The 9,641-nt window shown below is 39.4% G+C and overlaps 1 protein-coding gene and 1 long non-coding RNA gene across 1 annotated transcript; both read right to left on the reverse strand.

Moving 5' to 3' along the window:
• LOC306987895 (SLAM family member 5-like) overlaps positions 1 to 9,641 on the reverse strand; it is a 332,963-nt gene that overhangs the window by 312,019 nt on the left and 11,303 nt on the right.
• LOC306987954 lies at positions 1,464 to 3,288 on the reverse strand. The gene is made up of 3 exons (XR_013795281.1): positions 3,176 to 3,288; positions 2,774 to 2,841; positions 1,464 to 2,406 (listed from the first exon to the last, which is right to left on the reverse strand). It is a non-coding gene; the product is annotated as an uncharacterized lncRNA (long non-coding RNA).

Consider the following 9,641-nt stretch of genomic DNA (forward strand, 5'->3'; position numbering starts at 1 on the left):
CGACCTCCAACCAGATGGAACTGGATAAATATGGTGAATGTTCTGATCCAATCTGACTTCTGACCTGTAATGCTGCCTGCATCATAATCATACACTGTTCGTTGCCCTGGATTTTGGCTTGCTTAGTTGGGGACATTTAATATTCAACAATATTATTGATCTGCCTTACTTCAGGTGGACGATGACGCAATGTTCTTCTAGAAACAAACTTGTTGTATTTTCATGTTATCACTGTGAAGCTGCTTTGATACAATCTGTAATGTAAAAAGTGCTATATAAATAAAGGTGACTTGACTTGACTTGGCAGTGATTAGCGTACATTTGCTCATGCATATGTGCTATTGCTAGCTAACAGCTTATTCCCAAGACATTTACATTTAACAATGGGTGTACATTACAATAGGTCTAAACATTTTTTAAATCTGCGGTAGAAATTCATGTTTCACAGACATATTTTGCTATTTTAATCCCGTGCGAATCTGCCAAGTCATGTTTTTCTCACACAACCTAAATAAAAAAACCTAAGTAAAAATTCCGGGGCAAATTACCGACTGTTTTTTGGTCAACTCAACGATCCTCTGAGAATTCGAACCCAGCCCGAATGCGAATGTCTGTCGCTGCATCAGAAATCGCATACTTCCCTACTATATAGTAGGTGAAAAACATCTCGGTTACGTATGTAACCCTCGTTCCCTGAAGGAGGAAATGGAGACGTCACGTCAGAACTTCACCGACGTTTTGAGATTCCAAAGAAGGCAGAGTTGGGATCTCGATACGATGGTGACGTTCCGACGTGACGTTGAACGTGACCGACTGAATGTGACTGTATGTCTGAATATACAGTACTTATAAAACAGTAGACGTTAAATACCCGGATGAGCTACTACTTTCAGTGAGATTCTGAAGTGAGCACGATGGACACTTTACTATCCCATGAGGCCACAGGATAGGATTTATGAATGGCATAACTGACGCTGATAGATGACGTAATAATGACAACATGGCAAATGTATACGTCCAGATTATATTAGGCCTACACATTCACGCTATATAGAACTTACTTACTTTACTTTAAGTAATTACTTATTCAAAGTTAGCAGACTACCTACTCAAGAGAGTGTGCGATTTCGGATGCAGCCTCTGATTGCCAATATTGTATTATCTTAATGCTTCTCTTGTGTTTTTTGACCTACCTGAGCTGCCATTTGCGCACCAATTTTAGATATGCTTTAATATAGTTTCAATACGGATGGTATCCGATGCAAAAACAATATTATAGAATGAACAAATAGAGCCAAATCGCAGAAACTGTGAAGACTGTCCATTTTAATATCAGTGTATGAGTAATACTTGGCCATAGACTTCTCTGCTCACTTATGCAAGTTTATTATAAACAGCCACTTCTATAAACTCATGAAGTTTACTTAAATAGTTTTTTTTAATAACTTTATCACCAAATAATAAATCAAAAGACATATACATTATCTGTGATGCATGCTAACACATCACATGACCTCCTGACATGCCCACGTCAAGAAAACACACACTTGCTCCTCTGTAATAAACATGGAGATGTTAGTCCTGTCTGAATCGGTGCAGGAAATCACATACGTTGAGTGAAATATTGAAAACTAGCCCCGTTGGAAAAGGCTAACAGGATAGGCTATGTCCTATCAAGGTATCAAGAGGGTTTTCAAGAATAGTTCTTCTCAGAAGGAAGTGTTGCTAGAGCTGGAAGTACTGAAACCAGCACTGCTTGACTGCACGGTCACTGTTTAAAAGATCATAATGCATTTGAGAACAAAGAATATGAAATGTTCATATTCCACAGTAATTTATTTGTTTGATTTGAGACTTTTTTTTGTCAAACACCAGCATTGATAAGTTCAGTATTTTGAAAAGCGGGTTTCAAGCATGGTTTCATGTTAGCAGGGATGGAAAAAACCCTCCAACCACACGCTATTGACGCCTCAGACACACAACTGACAGCAGGCACACTTCTCTGACATCAAACACACACAGCTCAGGCACAACAGATCAAGCAACATTTGTGTACAGAGGTAATAAATGAAACCACAGTAGAGTCTCCAATACTTTTGATAAGTGTTTTGCATCTGCGTTTTGCACTTTTTTCATGAGATGTACACACAGCCCCTTTAAGACTTTAAGAAAAAAACATCAAATTCTTCAATGGGTCATATGGTTTAGATAGTTTGTTTAAAGTCCTTGTAATACAGGGCAAGTTTGTTTGAAGTTTTTAGGAGACCATTTCATGAATCCATATTAAATTATTATACTTTAAATCTGTCGTAGGTCACACAGTTGGGTCTGGTACTAAAGACTGAAGTTTGTTCATCTTTTCATTGTGAGAGGTGCATACACCACATAATCCTCCTCTTTTACTTTCTGTAAAAAACACAACACAAGATAAAATAATAATAATACTAATAATAATAAATGTTAGGTTTCTCCTGATTAAGCAGTTGTGATATATAGTTTTTTCTAAGTAAAAATAGATAGTAAAGGCATTATAAAAGTAATCTGACTCCAGTGGTTTAATCTCAATTATATGACCAAAGCAAGTGCTTTATTTACAAAATATTACTTTACAACGTCCGCTCTCGTGTCAACACAACACACATGAGTCCTGATCTTTTATACATGTCTAATATTGTGCTGGTGTGTGTGAGTGATCAGACAAAAACAAGCACACACTGATCTCTGACTCACTGCTGAAATGATAGAGACACACGACGGGAATAAGCGATCTTACCGTTTTCTGTGCGTTTCTTTTGTAGAACGCTGGTTCAGCGTACGTGATCTCTTCTGTACGAGTCTCAACTGTCTCAACGAGAATATATGCATTAAAACAACACAACTCAATACTAACTAATGTGTTTGTAAGACGATTAATAAGAGCACTGCTAAAATGTGTATGCAAATAGACATGTATTCTGCTATTTGAGAAATTTACAGAAATTGTTCAACACAATAACTATCTTTATTTTGCTATTTTTTTTCACATAAGTGATCTAGAATGTGTTAACTGCAAGTTTATGGGGGAAATTATTGATTAAATTATAATTAGGTCTATCAATAGACCAAAATATTCAGAGTATATTATCAAATTGTTATTTATTATAATATTTGTTTAAAAGCTGTATGTAACACTTGCCTTCTCTGTCAATTTTTCTACATTTCCTGCAGATCCAGAAAATCCCAAATCCAGCAACAATCATCAGAGATCCAGCAGAGATCAACACTATCAGAGACACTGAGACTGGATGAGCGAGTGTGTCCGCTGTAATGATAAAGAAAGCGGTGAACGCATCAGTGTGATCTACAACAGAAGACAGAGATCAGGTCAGTAAACACACACATATATCATCAGTGCTGTGGTACCTGCACATGTGTGGCAGAGTGTGTTGATGTCCAGATGTGTGGTCTGGTTGCTGATGGGATTGTTCAGCACACAGCTGTAGGTGTTTTTATCCTGATATTCCACCTCCAGAGGTAGAGAGAGACTGATGCTGAGATCACACACACTGATGCTGGACAATACACCGATTCCTGCGTACCAGGAGAGAGTCGCATCACTCACATTCAACACTGATGAACACACCAGTGAACAATTTGATGATGATGATGAACATTGTGAAGAGTTACTGCTGATGAGAGGAACAGGCAGACGAGCTGAGAAAGATAAATAAGCAGAAATATGGATAAATCTACACCGTGTTATTTTTGGTTCATTGTGTTGATGAGCAATGATTGTGTCTGTCATCTCAAACTATAACATTATTAAACATTTCAAAATAGCTAATAAAACAAGAAGCACAGGAGGAATTACATCTCGACTCACCATAGACAGAAACACTGAATGTTTTTGATGTCAGGTTCACTCCAGTTATCAGTAGTTGATAAACTCCAGTATGTTCAGTTGTGGTGTGTGTGATGGTCAGAGATCCAGTTTGATTGTCCGGCTTCAATCTGTCTCTGAATCTCCCATCAGTAACATTTGTGAAGATCCCATATTTTCTATTGATTTCAGCTATAATGTACTTTTTTTTAGCTCCATATTGCCACAGCATGTCGTCGTTTTCATGTATTTTAGTAACATCAGCGTGTAGAGTAACAGAATCTCCCTCCATCACTGACACTGACTGTATTTCATTTGTTTTGGCAGCAAACACACCTGAAGAACATGAACGGCTTTTCAGATTAATAATGTTCATGTTGGTTTAGAAAGCCTGAGATCAGTTTGTAACATTTAACAGCAGCAGAGACACCAAACTAAATGAAAAGTCACATAAATGAACAGGCAGACGTGAGAGAATAAATAATTTCATTTTTTTACTTTTTTAAATGATCTGCTGTAGAAAAAAATATAAATGATAAATGAATAACAGGTTAAAGTACAAGTTTAAATATGCTGGATATATTCAACACATTTTTGTATTACTGAATTTGACTTTTGCAGTTGTTTATGATTACTGCAGAAGTATTTAAAATTATAAAAATGTATTTTTAGGGAAAATGTCTGGGGAGGATTTGCTTTTGTAATCATTGAAATTAAAATACCTAAAACATCAAGAGAGATTTGAAAATAATCTAATATGAACCGCCGCATGAGTTTATTACTCTGATATGTAAATCAACAACACAAATATATTTATAACTTACCGATCAGACGGCAGACGCACAAACAGAACAATACAAACATTTTCAGCTGTAATAACACTAGCACAACTGATCTAAACAAACACAACAGAAGTAATGTGGCATGTGAATCCTCCCCTGACAGTCTGACCCACCTCACACACACACACACACACACACACACACACACACACACACACACACACACACACACACACACACTTCGAAAGTTATGATAATGGCCAACTATTTACAGAAGATAAAAAAAAAAATCTTTGCTGCTAGTCGAGTTCCCAGCATGCACCGCGGCAGGAGTGAATGATGTGGATACTGTGAGTGAAGCTCGTTGTTGTTGTTGACTGTCACTCATTATGAGCAGCTCATCTTTCCAAAGCCTATTGAACCTGAGTTATTCCAACTTTTGTTTAATAATTGGTTTAATAGATTTAAAATTATGCATTAAAATTGCACAATTACTTGCCTGACTGTGTTAAATATGTAAAAATAGAAGAATATTGTCTGAATATTGGATGAATTACTTTTCATGATAAAATAAAGACTAACTCTAGTGATTTTAAAAATGTTGTTTATTTATTCGGTTCTCAAGTTTAGTATGGAAAATGTAGAGTTAAAAGCGTGTCTGATCTCACAGTTTCACTGACGTTCATCTTCTGAGTAAAACTGAAACCGCTGCGGTCGGTTTTCTTCAGAAATGTTTGATCTGTTGGTGGACAAACATCTTAGGTGAGAAAATGGCCGTTCAGAGCTGGTGTGTTTAGAGGTAAAGAGCTTCTTCCTGCCATGCTTTATAATCTACACACTAATGTTGAGCATGTTGAGAAACGGAGGGAGAAAAGCAGTAAATACGCAATGATCATATTATAACAATAATTGTTAAAGTTACTATTTTTGTTTTAGAAATATCACCTTAGTTAAAACAAACAAACATTAAAAATAATTTTACATTCTGTTTCCGTTACAGGTGAAAAGTTGTCAACAGCTTGGGTTTAAGGTTCTGTGAAAATGTGCAATGATCTCTTGGTTGTGTGAATGCACATATGCAGTGTATGAATCAGGATGTGGTGTGTATATGTATGATGTTCTTTAAGTTGTTGAAGATCGTCCATGAGACTCATGTATGTTTGTTGGAGAGTGAAAGTGTGAATCAATGATGATCGTCTGCTGTGTGTTTGCATGCGTTACATTTAAAGACTGAAGCTGGATCATCAGACTGGATCTCTGACCTTCACACACACCAGAAACACAGACTCTGGAGAATATAAACTACAGATAAACAGCAGAATCATAAAGAGCTTCAGTGTTTCTGTCGTTAGTAAGTGTAATTAAGTGTAATATTAAGTAATGTTAAAATACAGTTGAATTTTGATATCAATCCAATAATCGATGAGATTAATGCTGTCTTTGCCGAAACAATTTTCACTCAGAAATTGCTAAATTCCACAGTTACTAATAACCGGCGAGTAATACATTGAATGAAATGTGAAATTAGAAATGACAGAATTTCCTTAATGCTTTGAATAATCATTTTTAATGTGTAGAGCTCAAGTCCTAACTCATGTAAATATAGTGTTGGACGCTCATCCTGATTGGTCACACATATCATCACTATAATAGTGTTTCCTGTTGAGCTCACAGTGATGATGCTGTTCTTCAAAAACACTCCAGATGGAGCCATTTATCAGTTCAGTCAATATCATACAACTGATGATCAATGTAGAGAAGTGTAAATATCAAAGGATTCACCTTTCGACCTTTACTCGCGCTAACTAGCTGTTCAACTCAGTCCTTAACAATATGAACCCAGTGTTTAATTAACTGTCATTTATAAACATCTATTTAATATGTAGCTGGTTTTTGGTTATGATACTAGTAGATGCTCTAGCGGTGGGCCGTCGTGGCCTAATGGTTAGAGAATCAGACTGGTAATCCAAGAGCTGTGGTTTTGATTCTCAATACCGACAGGACATGACTGAGGTGTCCTTGATCAAGGCACATAACCCCCCAAATGACTGCTCTCTGTGTGTGTGTGTGTGTGTGTGTGTGTGTGTGTGTGTGTGTGTGTGTGTGTGTGTGTGTGTGTGTGTGTGTGTGTGTGTGTGTGTGTGTGTTACATGACATTAAAAACATCAAATGAACATTCTTTGAATGTGAATTCCTAGTTTTGACACTAGATGGTGGTCTAACACAGTATCCATACTGATTGTAGTACACACTTTATGTATTAATGAAATATAAGCAGCATAACGAGCTGTTTTATACTGCTAAAAATAACTGGAGGCGTATGACACTGGAAGTCAGACACATTAAAATTACAAATGGCCGTGCCTGCTCTATCTGAAAAATAAGGTGATAATAAGGGCACATTGTGGTTGGATGTTGTTACAAATAATAATTATAATAATAAAGAGCATGGGAAACAGCAACAGTTATTATAGTGAAATGTAATAGATTAAGACATGAGTGACTGCAATAAATTACTTTTACACTCTTTGATTATCTCAAATTAAAATTTTATAATAGGAACAATAACTACTATTTTTTTGTGGAGAAATATAATTACCATGTTCAATAGCTCTATGGCAATGGATATTTTTGTTTTTCAAAAAGTGAACATTATTAATAACCCTTATATAAGCAGTAGCCTAGTGATGCTTGTCAAAGAAAATACCACATTTTCCCTCTAGTGGTCAAGTGTTGTCATAGTTATTTCTGAGAGTGTTTAAATATCTGCTTTCTTTGAGTTTCAGCCCATGTAGAAGTTAAAATAAACGTCTAGGTTACGACTGTAACCTCTGTTCCCTGAGAACAGAGAACTCGCACTGCGTCGATAACCCTTTGGGAAACGCCTCAGGCATGAATGAAATGCCAGAACCACTCACCCTCAGGTTACACTGAGCTGTCAGTGACAGGTTTACCTACGGTCAAAGCCAAGCTATGTGCTTCACAGGAAAACCTAATGAGAAGCCTACCTGGGCCTGCTCAAGGGCCTAGGACCACAGCTTCAAATTAGAAGGGGTCCCTTCTAGGTAATGTTTGCTAGGGAACCCCCAGCCAGTCACTATTCGGGGGAACCTTCTGCCCGAAATGCCACCATGAAGGCCTGACCTGGTGTCACTTACATTGGATACTTCAGTCTGGCCAACTTACTGTCTGTCCGGAGACAGAGCCTCTGGACACTTACCTTTAGGTAAGGCATCCGACCCAAGGGACTGCGAAGCTGACAGTGAACCACCCAGCCCGGATCTTAGAGACGGGGTATCCCGGAGAACATGACTCAGCATAATGCTTACAACCCTTGCTATCGAGGGGAGTTTCTCTGCTCGGTCCACAAATCTACTCAGCGCTTATGTTTCAAAGAACTAAGGAGGTCTGAGGAGGCCTGAGGACTGATCTAAGTGGGAGGCTACATGAGATGCCTACGACCGTCTGACCAGACTCAGGAGGCTGAGTACACATAGTGACCCTCAGTGAGGGGAGCACATGGCCTGCCTGGTAGGCAAACCAGGGTCAGGAAGGCCTGCTAAGGCCAGGCCTGACCAATAATAATGCTGGTTGTGTACCCCGAAACTCGAAACCCACTTCGAGGATGAGAGGCCTACTAGGCCTGAGAGCCAGTGCTGTCAGCCAATTTACCCATACTGCTGGGCACTCGCTTTCAGGCAGGCTTAATAGGGCCTACTAGCTGATAGCCAGTCTATTGTGCTACAAACATATACCGTTGGGAACCATACTTCACCAACACAAATATTGAGACCACCCACAGGAGGCCTAACAAGGCTAGTTGGTTGCAGCTATAATGTATGTCCCACAACGATAGGACTCCCTTCCGAGGAGGCCTGTTTAAGGCCTACTAACCATCAGTGTGTCTACTGCCCGAACTACTGAGGCCAACCACATTAGGTAAGCTGGCCCACAGCGCCCTCTTGGGGGATGCCCAGTCAAGGGGGCCTGCTGCCTCCACAGAGGTGTTGAAAAGTTCAGGGGGTGAAACTGGCGTATCGAGGAGAAAGTCCCTTCTCTTTCTCCACAATGTCAGCCAGGTTTAACCACAGATGTCTCTCCGTGGCCACCATCAACTGGCCGATCACGGCAGCAGTTTGCTTAGTGGCCTGGAGAGCAAGATCAGTGGTGCGACGCAGCTCAGCAACCGCCTCAGGGGACATCCCTGCCCCCTTGTCGAGATCAGACCTGAGATCGGCACCTGACCTGCCATGTATGCTCTGCCGTTCAAAGAGATGTTGCTTTAAGCGGTTTGGATGGCAGGGTTGGAGCTGCCCACCCAGACGCTATGTAGTTTGCGAATGTCTCATCGATGGGCGGCATCGACACATACCCATGTTCCCCTAACCCCTCAACACCAGTGAAACTAGCCAGCTGATGCTGAAGGATACGGGCCGACCATGGGTTCTTCCATGCCCTCTCGATCTCTTTATGGAGATCAGGAAGGAATGTAAGACTCATCTGAGCTGGTGGCTTATGGCCGGGGAAAAAACGATCGTCAAGCCTTCCGAGAGCGACCTCTCCCCTATCACGCTGCCAAGGCAACTGCAGCCAAATGGTCATCGACGCAGTGCGAGTTCCCTTTCGAAAGGGAATGGAAACTATATCACAGCGTTGAAATGGCAGGATCTTTGGGATTGAAATGCATTTAGGGAGGTTGTTTACAATACAAAAGCATCAGATGGGAACACATATAGGTTTGATGAAGGATATTATTTACGATTAAGAACATGGCATCTATGAAGTTATTCATTGTCAACACAAAGAACTTCGACTCATTTTTTTATTTGTATTAAAAATAATGTATATTCTTATGTGGGTTACATCTCCCTGGATGAAGTCACATGTTCACGTGACGTTATTTTGGCGCCATTTTCCGCATGAGCAGTACATCTGACTTCAAGTCGCTTTTCTTAGAAGTTGAAAAAAAAAAAGATTTTCTTATCAGTGTGTAAACAATT

This window comes from Phoxinus phoxinus (genome assembly GCF_949152265.1).
Source record: "Phoxinus phoxinus genome assembly, chromosome: 20".
NCBI lineage: Eukaryota > Metazoa > Chordata > Actinopteri > Cypriniformes > Leuciscidae > Phoxinus > Phoxinus phoxinus.